At 42.0% G+C, this 14,991-nt stretch overlaps 1 protein-coding gene across 17 annotated transcripts in view; it reads left to right on the plus strand.

Moving 5' to 3' along the window:
* The window catches only part of DGKI (diacylglycerol kinase iota), a 448,494-nt gene that overhangs the window by 73,084 nt on the left and 360,419 nt on the right, over positions 1-14,991 (plus strand). The window lies entirely within an intron of this gene.

Below are 14,991 nucleotides of genomic sequence, written 5' to 3' on the forward strand. Positions count from 1 at the left end.
CTCTGTAAGCCTCAGTCTTCTCATCTATAAAATGAAAATAATGTCTACAGGTTAGTATTATAACAAGGGCTCATTCAGATTAACTTTGTAAAACCTTGCTCATATTTGGAAAACGTTTGTTTCTATTTTTTATTTTTGTTTTGTATTTTGGTTGTTGTTATTGGCTTGTTTTTCCTTCTAGAACTTGGATTCTCCTTCACCTTATGTACAATATGATCTTCTTGTAGTAGATAAATTTGAATCCTGCCAACAGAATTTTTCTGAATTGGGCTCTTGTCTTTTCTTGACTTACAGCTGCCTTTTCAGTTCAGCTCCCCGATCAACATCTTGTCTGTCAATTCCTATGTGCCCCCACCGATCTATTAAAGCATCCTCAGAGGAGGGTCTCTCAGGATCACCGGGTTTCAGGGCTCCAGCTTATCCTGGGGACCAGAATACCTCTTCAAGGGCCAACATTCTAAGGCAGTAATGTGTTTCTTTGGCTAAGCGCCTGAGAGTATCTTCTTGGCAAGTTCATTATTTATTCACTCTGACTGGTGTGAGGGTTTTCCCAAAGTGTCATGTCTTTGCAGAGTTTTTCCTACCCCTCTGTGCTATAAATGTGGTACTGTTTTATGCATTTGTGTTTGCTAACGTGAAATACGTACCATTATAAATAATTCTAAGGGATTTTGCAGATTATTTTACTGGTTCAGAATAAGAGGACTGTTTGGTGAAGCATGCAGTTGCTTTGGTACAGTTTGTAGAAGTAAAATGTGGTATAATGCTATTGACCCATGGGTCCTTTCTTGTACAGAGCGTCACTTGCTGAGAAGTAAGCAAAAAAGGGAGTGGATTTCTGCATCTGGCAATTCACCGTCTTCCTACAACAGTAACTCGTAGAGCAGCTTATTCCATTGTGACACTGACTCACCCTTCCTCTCTCCACCCCCATTGTCTAGTTCTGATGTGCTCTGTCCCCACTAATTCTAGGGTCACACTGACTTATACCTTCTTCATCCTAAGTGGGGAAGAAAGCTTGTCTGTGTTGATGAAAGTACAAAAACAGAAATGCCGTTACTTTTAATGCAAACAATATATGTTTGTTGAATGTAGAATACAACAACTTGGAATAACTGCTGACAGTGTTTCCAAATATTTTGGGTCTATTTAAGTAAAAAGACATGAATAATTTGAAACTGGCATTCGTTTCCTTCTTCTTTTTTTTTTTTGAATTAGCAATACAAGCGATGAAACCTTAAATTCTCATTGTTAAGAGTGGTTGCTTTTAGTGAGCAGGATGGGGAACAGATCTGGGGGCTTAGGCTGTTCATTATAAACCATTCTGCAGGCTTTCTTTTTTAAAGTTTGGATGTTTTTTATTTTTTATTTTTTTTATTATACTTTAAGTTCTGGGGTACATGTGCAGAACATGCAGGTTTGTTACATAGTTATACATGTGCCCTGTTGCTTTACTGCATCCATCACCCCATCATCTACATTAGGTTTTCTCCTAATGGTATCCCTCCCCTATCCCCCCACCCTCAGCTATCCCTCCCCTGCCCCCCCCACCCCCTGCTATCCCTGCCTAGCCCCCCACCCACTGACAGGCCCCTGTGTATGATGTTACCCTCCCTGTGTCCATGTGTTCTCATTGTTCAACACCCACTTAAGAGTGAGAACATGCCGTGTTTGGTTTTCTGTTCTAGATAAGCAACTTCAGCAAAGTCTCAGGATACAAAATCAATGTGCAAAAATCACAAGCATTCCTATGCACCGGTAATGAGCAGAGAGCCAAATCGTGAGGCCTTCTTTTTTCTAACCAGATGTATATATTTGATACTTTTTGATACCTCCCTTAAGTAGGCCCAGTCCAATTTAAGTGAAATCTGTTGAGTGCCTTGTGTCAGACACTGTGCTGGTCACTCAGGGCTCCAGAGTGAGTCAGGAATAGCTCTTGCATGTGAATTCATAGTCTAGCTTGGGAGACAGAATAGACCAAAGGCAGGTAGTATTTAAATAACATGATGCTGGCTAAGAGAGAGGTGGCCATGGAGTTAAGTATCTTCCTCTCCATTTTCTTCATGCTTTTGTTTTAAGATTCTACCTTTATGATGTGTGTATTTCAGCAGAGTTCTGTATCATAATTTTGGATTTAGTGGAAAAAGAACAGTTGAGATTTTCTTGTGACCTTAATTTTCCCAACATGGAAGAGTCTGGAATGAGGAAGGACATTGTAAACAATGAGGCCTAAAAACCGTCATGATTTTCATTTTGCTACTTTATTTATGGACACGAATGCACACAGTGTACAGTAGCCTTAGCTATGAATTGGAACACGGTCTTGTAAAGTGCCAGGACGTTATTTCCAGAAGCCCACAGCTGCCGATTCGTACACCCAGAGATTTCCACTGCCTTTTAATGATTCTGTAACTCCCAAGAACAGTGTCGTCTTATTAGAAGGTATTTCCCACTTCGAATTGTAGACAAACCAAGCATCCCTCACAGGCTGAGTCCTTCTGGTTTTACTGTCAAAGCTTCCAGACTCACCCAAGGTCTGTTAGACATATTTGAATGAATCTGTCAGATTGTGCAGTAGTTAATGAGGCCACACTTTCCATGAAGATTGTAGCAACATCGCTTTGTGTACCAACAATTGTATCAAGTCACTATGATTCTTAAAATATCATTGAAATATATCATTAAAATATTGTTGAGATAAAGATGCATATTTTTTGGTATCTGTTTATTCCTTTGTCTTGTTTAAGAGAGATTTACTTAAATTTGTACAAAACTGCTTTCTGGCATACTTATGCGTTTGTGATTTCCACATCACTAAAAGTATCTGGAATACATATGACACAATGTGACTCTTGTTTTCGGAAGTAGTAGGGAAATGCTTTGTTAGAGATTTAAGAAAGTTGGCCAGGTGTGGTAGCTCACACCTGTAATCCCAGCACTTTGGGAGGCTGAAGCAGGCGGATGACCTGAGGTCAGGGGTTTGAGACCAGCCTGGCTGACATGGAGAAACCCTGTCTCTACTAAAAACATACAAAAATTAGCTGGGCATGGCGGCACACACCTGTGATCCCAGCTACTCAGGAGGCTGAGGCAAGAGAATTGCTTGAACCTGGGAGGCAGAGGTTACTGTGAAATGAAATGGTACCACTGCACCTCTAGCCTAGGCGACAGAGGCAAGACTCCATCTCAACTAGAAAAAAAAGAATGAATATAATTGCAAAGATAAAACGTAAACTCAGATTGGGAATAAGAAGGAGAATTATACCAAATGGAAGCAGATGATTACACAGTCCTTCCTTACTCATTCCAGGCTTGCCTTATATACCATAGGTAAAGTAGGTGACTCTTTCTGATTTTCTTGGTTCACTTCAAGACAATATGATATTGACATTTTAAATAAGCTAAAAAGGCCCTACAATATTTTACTAAAATCCACTGAGTATAATTTATTGATTTTTATGAAACGAATTTTTATTTTATGTTATTTTACTTTAAGTTTTGGGACACATGTGTAGAATGTGCAAATTTGTTACATAGATATACATATGCCATGGTGGTTTGCTGCACCTATCAACCCATCATCTAGGTTTTAAGCCCCTCATGCATTAGATATTTGTCCTAATGCCCTCCCTCCTCCCCTGCCTCTCCCCCACCAACTAGCCGTGGTATGTGTTGTTCCCCTCCCTGTGTCCATGTGTTCTTGTTGTTTAACTTCCACGTATGAGTGAGAACATGCAGTGTTTGGTTTTCTGTTTCTGTGTTAGTTTGCTGAGAGTGATGGCTTCCAGCTTAATCCATGTCCCTGCAAAGGACACGATCTCATTCTTTTTAATGGCTGCATAGTATTTCATGATGAATACGTCCCATATTTCCTTTATTCAGTCTATCACTGATGGGCATTTGGGTTGGTCCTAAATCTTTGCTACTGTAAATAGCGCTGCAGTAAACATACATGTGCATGTGTCTTTATAGTAGAATGATTTATAATCCTTTGGGTGTATACCCAGGAATAGGACTACTGGGTCAAATGGTATTTCTGGTTCTAGATTCTTGAGGAATCGCCACACTGTCTTCCACAACAGTTGAACTAATTTACACTCCTACCAACAGTGTAATAGTGTTTCTATTTCTCCACAGCCTCACCAGCATCTATTATTTCCTGATTTTTTAATAATTGCCATTATGACTGGCATCAGAGAGTATTTCATTGCGGTTTTGTTTTGCATTTTTGTGGTGATCAGTGATGATGAGCTTTTTCCCCCATATGCTTGTTGGCTGCATAAATGTCTTCTTTTGAGAAGTGTCTGTTCAGATCCTTTGCCCATTTTTGGATGGGTTGTTTTTTCCTTGTAAATTTGTTTAAGTCCCCTGTAGATTCTGGATATTAGACCTTTGTCAAATGGGTAGTTTCTCCCATCATGTAGGTTGCCTGTTGACTCTGATGCTAGTTTCGTTTGCTGCACAGAGCTCGTTAGTTTAATTAGATACTATTTGTCAGTTTTGGCTTTTGTTGCAGTTGCTTTTGGTGATAAAACTAATTCTTAATTGTTGTCACTCAGTGAATGGTACTAGTTTGATCCCCTGCTGGTAAATCCAGTTCTTTCCAGTTCCCTTGACATCCATTTCTTTGACTCAGATAGCTTTCACTTTAGTTCCAAATTTTCAGGGGCATTTGGGGCCAAACTCTTCCTTCAGAACTTTACCCTTGACTGCCATCACTGGATCTGCCGCAGTCACAGTTGATCTACCGGGTCTAACATGGCCTGGCTTCTTTTGCATTTTCTCCCATGTCTCCCTTGGATGTCACAGAAGCAGCAAGAGATTATTATCATGTAGTAGGGCTCCGTAATCAGAATGTGAAATCCCTATGCATAAATGCTGTCTTAGAATTTCCTGACCCACTTTCTATTTTTTGAGAAGATAAAATTGACTTTTTTTTCTGACTTCTTCAGAATTCTCTTATAGTGACTGGTATTTTCATCTGCTGGCACCTCTGACAATGACTATTACAACGTGCCTCAGAATACAGAGTGCCAACATCTCATCTTCTAAAAGAAACGCTTCCTCTGTAAGAGTTTGTTTCTCTGATGAAGCTGCCACATAGAGCATTTAATACCACTGCAGAAGACTCCAGAACACATTTTGATAGCCATTCAGCCAAGCGGCTGCGATTTCTTTTGTCCCTGAGTGTGAAGGAGGCAGCCCAAGGAAGGTAGGCTCTGGAGGAGGAAGGCAAGGATACAGGGAAAGCGGGGCCGGAGAAGGGCGGAATGGGGCAAAGATACAGGGCACCTTATGTAATGAGGCGCAGCGTGATTCTGCGCAGGGCCTCTGCGTGCAGTCAGGTTGCCCCCCCTTTCCCCTGGAAATGTGCCCTTTGCTTACCTTTTGTTTGGTTGTAAAGCAGCCGGAAAGGATATTCTTTGCTCAGAATTGGAGCTTAGCTTTTGCAGAAGCTGCTTCTTGAGAGTCATCTATTGTCATTCCTCTGAGTTTCAGCTCAGTGTGACGAAGCTATTTAAAATATGTATGTTTTTAAATGATTCTGAAAATGAATTATTCACATTTATCCCTCACTTCCTCCCCACTATTGAGTCCTGCTCCCCTCACAGCAACTTTCCATTTCTCTAGCTTTTCCTTCTGGTATTTATTTACATCCGTGTTTCCAAATACTATGTTTATGCTATGATCACTTGGTTTGCCAATTGTAGACATTATCTATTAGGTTAGTGCAAAAGTAATTGCAGTTTTCCCGAGATGATAGTATTAGGTCAGTACCTAATACTATCGGTATTAGGATAGTATCAGTACCTAATATTATCATCGTTCTATGAGATGGTACCATTTTATATTAACATCTTGTGTCCATGTAGCATACTTCCTCTTTATGTAGCTTCCTTGTATATGTACATCATTATTTGTTTTTGGTTTGTTTGTTTTGTAGGTACAGGGTCTTGCTATGTAGCCCAGTCTGGTCTTAGAGTCCTGGCTTCAAGTGATCCTTCTGCCTTGGACTCCCATACTGGAATATTATATAATATTTTAAATAATAGCTAACCTTTATTATGTATTCTCTAGGTGCAAGACTGTCGAAGTGCTTTAGACATGTGTTAACGAATCTTCATAGCAACCATATAAAGCAGTTACTGTTACTCTTCCCGTTTTGCAAATGTGCACATTGAGACCTGGGTTAACTAACTTTCCAAAGTCATGGAGATAGTAGTTGGTAGAGCCAGATTATAAACCAAAGTAAATCAGACTCCAGTCTTCTTTTAACCACTGCACTTTTAAAATGATAAAGATTTTATAAATCCTATTCATAGTGGAGCCACAAGTATACTATTATCTTTTTCTCTTCTTTTCTCTTCTCTCCTCTCCTTTCTTCTTTTCTTTTGAAACTCTTATTAGCTAGAAGTTGTATGTCCTGAATTTATCCTCTGATTTTCTGACTTTCATCTCTCCATTACCTTTGACCTACATTCCGGGAGATTGCTTTAACTTCATCTTTTATCTTACCAAAGAGTTTTCTTTTTTTTTTCCTGTGACATTTTAAAATCTCAGTAGCTGTTTCTTATTTTTGTCATGTTCCTTTATTTTGCAGTTCTTTCTTCCTTATTGAGTACTCTGACCTGTCTTTCATATTGGTGGCTTTCCTGCAATGGCAGGAGATCTGTAGCCATCAGGTCACATATGTGAATGAGGCTCTGAAGAACTGACAGGACACCATCTGTGGGTGGCCCAGACTCGTCTGGTAGTGGCTCCCCACCACTGCAGAGTGTCTACGATCACGGATCTGTTCAGTTGGATGATCCTCAGATGTCAGCATCTGGAAGCTTTTCCCATGGGCTGCCCAGAATCTCCAGAATAGAACCACCCAGACTTATTCCTGAGGCTATACACCTGCTGCAGGTGTCGTGGGAGCCAAGTTTGGAACAGGGAACAGAAAGATCTCATTGTGGGTGTTGACTTTCACTCAATTCTCCCTTTGCAGACTCACATTTACCTATCCACCACCCTCACCACCCTGCAAATCCTCCCTACTTGAGTCCCTAGTGTCTGAGGAGCCCTCTCTCAATTTCTCTAGCAAGAAAAAATTCCTCCTCTCTTGGGTGTGCTGAGTGGGAAGGAGGGGATAAGAAATATTCTCTTTTCCTTGGAGGAAGTCCATGACACTTCCAATTCCTCCTCCAATTCCTCAGCCTTTCCGAGGAGTTCCATGCAAATTGGCTTGCCTTTTCTGGGTTTTACTCTGAGAATTATAGCTTTCTTTGTGCTAATAGGTGAGTAATAACTTGTCAGTTCACTTTCCATCTTCTAGAAGACATTTCTTTCTAACTCTCCGTTTCTCTGTGTCCTTGTGGAACTTTACTTTTTTTTAAAAACTTAATTATTTTCATTATGTTGAATTTTGGTAGGAGAGTGAACATCATGTTGACATAACCATTCTTAATGGAAGTCTGATTATATCACCACTGGAAATATTTGTTTCTTAGAATTTGCTTCATTTTCCCATTAGGCTGGAGAATCCCATAATATTTATCTCAGAAAAACCTGAGGGTTCACTTTTCATTCTGTTTGAGCTTTCCTGGTGTATACCTTTCTTCCTTTCCTCTCAGGATCATAAGTTCTATCTCTTTTCTCCTCTTCTCTTCATCTGTACATGAAAGAGACTGTGAGCTGGTTTTAGGCAGGAACTAGATCTGACATTTAGGAAATCTCCTGTTCAGGCAGCTTCTCTTAGCTTTTTCCTTTCAATGGTATTCCCTGAAAACCTGGCTTGCCATACTGATTTAAATACTGATACCGGTTTGTAAGGTATAGATGTGACTTCTCTTAGGAACATAGAAAAAGCTTTGTGGGTGAAATTGACAATAGATGTATCTCCTTTCTCTCTTTAGCCAGTGGGAAGGTTGGGTGACTTTGGGGCTACAGTCTTCAGGGAAGCCTCCATATCATGTGCTGCCTGTTCTTAGAGTCCATCCAGGCCTGAGGGTAACTTAGCTGAATTGGTTAGTAAATGATATGAAATTCAGCTGCATCATCTCTACAAAGACTCCCATGTTGACATATCAATGCAAAGGGCTGATGGTGGCAGTGGTTCTAAACCTTGACAAGTGAACACTTTCTGTAGGAAGGCTCCTTGGAAGACTACGATGTCATAGACAGGACAAGGAATATCATTAGCAAAACCATTTAAAAATTCTCAGATCTTGCACTTGCTCTGGACAGTGACTTTACCAGCAAGTTGGAAGAGGGCACAAGAAGTGTGCTCATCAGATTTATGGCAGACACAAAACGGGAAAGGATGGCCAATGTAATCGATGATAAAAATATGTCTCAAATTGATGTGGATGTGCTGGAATACTGGGTTAAAAATAACACAATGACATTTCAAAGGAATAAATGTAAAGTCTTAGTTTGTATTAAAAAATCAATGATACATAATGATAGGAGAAAAAAATCTACTGGCAGTAGTTCTGGAAGAGAAAGACGCTGAAGTTTTATTTGACTAAAAGCTCAATATAAGTCACTAAATCTGACTGAGGCAACTAAAAAGCTGCATTAATGGAATGGTAATGTATTGATCTCAGGAAGTAACACCCTTCTTCCCTGGTTGGACCATATCTGGCGCCTCATGTTTGCCCCAAGAAGGGCAATTAGCAGGTGCCTGCGGGTCTGAAAGCATGTCTCAGGAGAAACCATTGAAGGAACTGAGTATATGTGGATGGAAAAGAGAAGTGTCTTCTCCTTATTAGCTGTGAAACATTAGGGAAGTTACCGTGGAAGCCCCTGTAGCCTCTCGGGTAAAATGGGGAATGGGACCGTTTCTCTGTGCATAGGTAGGGGGTAGCAAGCAGTAAGTACTGGATGAAGAGATTGGAGAGGTAGGAGGTGGGGATGGGATTGAGAACATATTCATAGCTCAGGATTAGGCATTTACAGTTTATCCTGGGCTGCAGGAAAATAATATGGGCACCCTATTATCTTTCAAACCAGGGAATTCAGAGCGAAAAGTACAAATTAGGGCTGTTTCAGGTACCCTAGACAAACCAGGAGGAAATGCCATACTGCCAAGGAGCACTGTCAGTAGAGGACATCTGCCTTTCGGTGTGGTGAGTGGCCTGCCTTTGCAGGCATCTAAGCAGTGCTTGGATGAACTTCCCTGTGGACCAGCATTTCTGATTTGGGTGGAAATGAACTAAATAAACTTTCAGATCCTCATTAAGTACTGCTACAAGGGATGCTACATTCAGGAGTATGTGAAACAAGTTAAACAGGAACCATCCTGGCTCTCTGCAAATTCTTTTAGATGTGTGTATTTGGCAAAGAGAGGTCAGAAAAAGGAACTCTGACCCATTCTCAGTGTAAAAGTTCCTCTGAAGGATGAACTTAACTTACAGGTTCAGAATCTGTTCACCTGGAACAATAATTCTGGTGTGCTCAGGAAGCTTATTAAAAACACGGCTTCCCAGGGGCCACCCTGGACTTCAGGAGTCAGAGGAGGGGAGTGGCACTTTAAGGAACGTGATCTGTTCTAGGGCAACACTGTTCACATGTAGGGTGAGCATCCACATACCATACTTATTAAATATTTGCAGGCTCTGCCTGGATATGTGATAGCATCTGATCAAAGTCAACCTAGGAGCCATCATTTGACACTTTTAGGGGCTTAAAATAAATGTTGTGACAATATGCAAACACTGAACAAATGCCAAAGCAGGTAGACAACCTGTCCCTTATTTATTTATTTATGAGACAGAGTCTTGCTCTGTCACCAGACTGGAGTGCCGTGGCACAATCTTGGCTCACTGCAACCTCCGCCTCCCAGGTTCAAGGGATTTCCCCATCTCAGCCTCCTAAGTAGCTGGGACTACAGGTGCGTGCCATCACACCCAGCTAGTGTTTTTTTTTTGTATATTTAGTAGAGACAGGGTTTCACCATGTTGGCTAGGATGGTCTCGATCACCTGACCTATAATCCACCCACCTCAGCCTCCCAAAGTGCTGGGATTACAGACGTGAGCCACCACGCCTGGCCAACCTGTCCCTTATTTCACGGTCTGTTTTTCAGGCCTAGAGTACTCTGTCCTTACTGGGTAGAAGTATTATAGCATGCTTTGCTGGTTATTACAAGAAACTGAAAATTGTTCCATGTGGAGGGTGAGGCCTTATTGGAGATTCAGAGCAGACAGGCATGGCCTGAAATTCTCTCTGGATGAGGAAGGTGTAAGGAAACACTAGCCTGAGCTGCATGAGTCAAGCCTTTTTAGCCCAGATGAATGACATTCTAGGTACAGAGAGAAGCTATTAAATTACTATTTAGAATCTTTGGGGAATCACAGATATTAAATGGGAGAGGAGCTGGAAAGCTGAGATAGGCAAACATGTTCTAGGTTTTCAAAAATGAGAATACTGTGGATTTCACACAATGTAGATGAGAAAGTCTGACATCATTTCCATAAAACATTCTTGAACAGGTTATGAAACAGGCAATTTGGGAGTAGTTGGACAGCAGATGAGTGATCCTTCAATGCAAACACTGGCCCACTGAGAATGTTAAGCCAAAGCAGCATGATTTCTTTTCAGGAAAATTAAAGTCGCAAAGCCTTAAATAGAGCAAACACAGCAGATGTGGCATATCCAGGGTCCTGCGAGACATTTGATGTGCACGTCAGTTCGCACCCAGAGCTTCCTGGACAAGACTAGTGCATGTGAACTGTGTAATAGGACAGCCAGGTAGTTAGCATCATTCTTGCTTGAACGGCTTCTCCAGAGTTTCACAGGCAGACATTTGACGGTAGTCATTTTGTTGCCTATAAAAGTAGAAAAGTTTCCTGTCCTTACTATAGCACTTGAGTGAATTAGTACCTAACCAGAGAGAATTCGCATGTGGACTCTGTACCTTGGCCCCTGATTTGACACTTTTCATTGGCAACTTAGATGAGAATAAAGAGAGCATGGAAATCAAAATGCTAAGTAATATGAAATTGGGAGGGAAAATGAATACTTTGGATGAAGCTGTAAGGTTTTGAACAGATATTTATGGCTGGGCAATGGAGCTAAAGCCTACTGGAATCATTCTTTGTCACTCACTCCACAATCTTAAATTCCCTATTTGTCAGGAGCAGGCTAGGTGCTGAGATCAGGTAATGCACACGCCCTAGCAGGGTGATCAGGAGGCAGTTGGTATCCTGTAATGCTTTCGTGGAGGTCAGCCCAGGATGCCACAGAAGAGCACATGAAATGGGTCCCATGAAAGCTTGAGCTGGGTGAGGGGTTGGGGAGAGCTACTGAACCAAGCAAGAGATCAGATATCTGGAGAAGGTGATATTTGAACAGTTTTGAAAAAAAGGGAGTTAGCTGTGATCCACGCTGGGGTAAGGGTGTTCCACATTCAGGCATCAACAATAATGGTGTGGTAACCAGGACCTGGGTGTGAGACAACATAGAAAACCAATTTGCAATTTGCTCACCAATGGCAGAGAACTGGAAGAGAGAGAGGTGTTACATATTTTTCTCACTTTGGTGTTCCCTGCTGCTGGATTATAGAATGTGAGAAAGACTGTAGGGATACTCTAAAAAGGAGCAGCTGTAACAGAAAGGGCATGCTCTTTTATCTTAGGGGCCAGCCTCTTCCAAACCTACCTGATCATTAGAATCACTTGGCCCCTGTTACAAATGTTCTCAGGCCACTTTCTTGGCCAGTCTGATTTCAGGTGTTTCAGAGTGTGTCCCAGGAATCTATTAAGAAGATCCCTAGTTAAGTTTGGGATATGCTGTTATAGACCATGGGGAACTATTGGAGATTTAATATTTAGAATGAACATGGTCATATTGGCATTAAAGCGGGCTGTTCTGGCTACCATGTACAGAATGATTTGAGAGGGATACATACTTTTGATAATCTAGGCCAGAAATAATGAGTGCCTTAAAAAATCAATAGTAGCAGACAATTTGGATTGGCTTGAGAGAGACTGAAGTGGAATCAAGTGGATTTAATTACTACCTGGCCATAGAGGATGAGGGACGAGGACGAGGTGACTGACGGCACCACTTTTCAGGCTTGGGCTTCTATGTGGTGCCATTTGTTCGGGGAGAATCTTGCTTTAAGTTGAGTTTAGGCTGCCTGTGAGACACTGAGGTAGAGATATCCGGTAGGGAGATTATGGGTGTGGAGTCTAGGAGAGAAGTTTGGAGGAACATAGAAATTTGTGGGCCTACCATCTACCAAGGTAGTTAAAGTCTTGGGTATAACCCAGATTGCTTAGGGAGAATGTTTTAGATTGAAAAGAACAGATGGCCCAGAACAGGATTCCGTGGAATACTCTAGGAAAGAAAGCTAATGGGGCTTTCAAATGGGAGCCCAAGGGGGAAAACACAGGGAAAGAAGAAGAAAGAGGAGAACATGCTGAAGAGTAGCAAGAGGAAGAGATCGCTGAGAGCTGCTGATGGGTTCAGGTAAGAAAATAGTCATTAACGATGTCTGTGTATTGTCCACGAGTGAGCACAGCTGTGATTGTTTTAGAAGCATTGGCTCATTTAGTCATCACAATGACCAGGTGAGGTAGCCCCTGCTATTTACATCAAGGAAATATGGGGAAACTTAGGCAGCCGACAGGTGAAATAACTTGCTTAAAGGCACACAGTTGATAAATGCCGGGGCCAGGATTTGAACGTAAATGAAAGTATGCCAAAGTCCTCTGTGTTAACCACCACAATCACTTGTTAGGAAATACGGTGGCGAAAGGCTACAAAGGGCCCACAGAATTTAGCAACAGGGAAGTTCTTCATAACGGCTCTGGCATAGTACAGGAGCCGACCACTGTGCAGTGGGTTGAAGGCAAAATGAAGAAACAGAAAGGGGAGATGACTTTCCAAAAAGGTGAGTGGCCGGTTCCTAGAGGGTAATATGGGGCCAACAAGGGATGTTGTTTCAAGACAGCAAATTGTGTTTCAGTGCTGAGAGGAAAGAGTAGGGAGAGAGAAATGGGTTTAAGAGTAAAGAGAGGAAATTTTGGTTGAATGAAGATCTCTAAGGAGGTATGAGATAACAGTTCAGAACAGCCCAAAGGGAATTGTCTGGACTAGAGGTGGAAATGTCATTCCTCTGGACAGGAAGGAAGGAGGGATATAATGTGAAGATGTGAGAGGAGGGGAAGGATTTCTTTGAAGCAGGGTGCAAGGTCTTATTCTGAGAGGTGGCTTGTTGGGTGAAGTGTATTAGTGGACCTCAGCAGCCCGGTCAAATAACTTTAGCCATCGGCTTCTTTTTGCCAACTGAGATGGTTCCTATTGGACTTTCCCCTTCTGACTCCCTTTTCTCCTCCATTTCTGGAGCCTGTATAGAATCTTCGTTTCCAATCACTGCCTGTTTTCATTGTGAGTGGTGCTTTTCCATTCAGGAACAGAAAAGAAACTTCCTGATAAAATCCAGCAGACTGGAGGCGGGGAAGGAACAGTGATTACTGTGCTTTCTTTTACCCCTAGGGAAGGAAGGGATGAGGTTGGGGCGGGAGGGAAGTAGTGAAGGCCACAGAGGTGGGAAGAACCAGAGGTGGGCTGGAGTGGAGCCAGCTTGTTTAGCAAGCAAAGCAGATAAAGATTAGGGTAACCATGACAACAGCCTACTGGCAAAGGCACTCAGTATTTGGGGAGGAGAGAGGGAGGTGGAATGACTTGGCTGGGGATAAGCCCAGAGTTTTGGAAAATGCCGTTTCTTCCCGCAGGGCTCTTGGCTGTTAGAGAAATCACCATAGTCACTAACAGGGAGTGCAAGGGAAAGAAAGGAGAGAGCCGGCAGGAAAGATTAGTAGGTGAGGTGAGCTCTGGTCATTCAAGGAAAGAGGGAGTAGCTCCTCCTTGACTAGAGTCACAGAAGAGGATTAGGAGGATTTCCTGGCCTCAGTCTATCTGTGTGTCTTCTGGGTACATAGATTTTTCCCTTTAGCTCTATTTTCTCACTCACGCTATGGTGACAAAGGTGCCACCACTAGTATGCCTTTTTGTTTCTAGTTTCTCAGGATACCACATTTTTTACTTCTGGACAATAAGGCATGAGAATGTCAAGACTTTTTTTTTTTTTTTTCTGAGGATGCTCAAAATGTATGTGAGGGAGGGAGGGGCAGAAAGGAAGAGAGAGAGAGACAGAAAGAAAGGGAGAGTGAGTTCATATTGCTGTAACCTCTTCACCCAGCCTAGGCCTATAATTAGCTAAAAATTTCTTGGAAATCTTTTACCCTTGTTCTGTTGCCAACCACTTCTATAGCTGCTTGAGAATCTCTACCAAGAATGTAGAGCAGCCATAGGAGAGAATGAAATTATGTCCTCTGTAGCAAAATGGATGGAGCTGGAGGCCATTATCTAAGTGAACTAAGATAACTAAGGGAACTAAGAAACAGAAAATCAAATATCGCGTGTTGTCACTTATAAGCAGGAGCTAAACAGTGAGTATACATGGATATAAACGTGAAAGTAATAGACACCGAGGGCCCCAGAAGCTGGGGGAGTAGGAGGAGGAGGAGGACGGGGTTGAAAAACTTCCTGTTGGGTGCAGTGTTCACTGTTTGGGTGACGAGTATACCAGAAGCCCAGTCCCCACCAGCATGCAATATACCCATGTAACAAGCATGCATATGTACCCCCGAATCTAAAATAAAATGTAACAAATTTAAGAAGAATATAGATGTTTTTAAAATCTGTAAATATGATTGTTGTGTTGTCAGTAAGCCCAAGTGAAAAATTGATGTGATTACAAACAAATGGTGCTTCAGGTTTGATTGTCTACCCACGCCCAGTGTGATCTTGCCCGAAAAAGCACCAGCACTGCTGGGGAAGGACATATCAGACTTTTTCTCAGTTTGGTATGTCAGATCAATTATTTTTTTGAGACAGAGTCTTCCTCTGTCACTTAGGCTGGAGTGCAGTGGTGCAGTCTTGGCGCACTACAACCTCCATCTCCCGGGTTCAAGAGATTCTCCTACCTCAGCCTCCC

This window comes from Callithrix jacchus, chromosome 11 (assembly GCF_049354715.1).
Source record: "Callithrix jacchus isolate 240 chromosome 11, calJac240_pri, whole genome shotgun sequence".
NCBI lineage: Eukaryota > Metazoa > Chordata > Mammalia > Primates > Cebidae > Callithrix > Callithrix jacchus.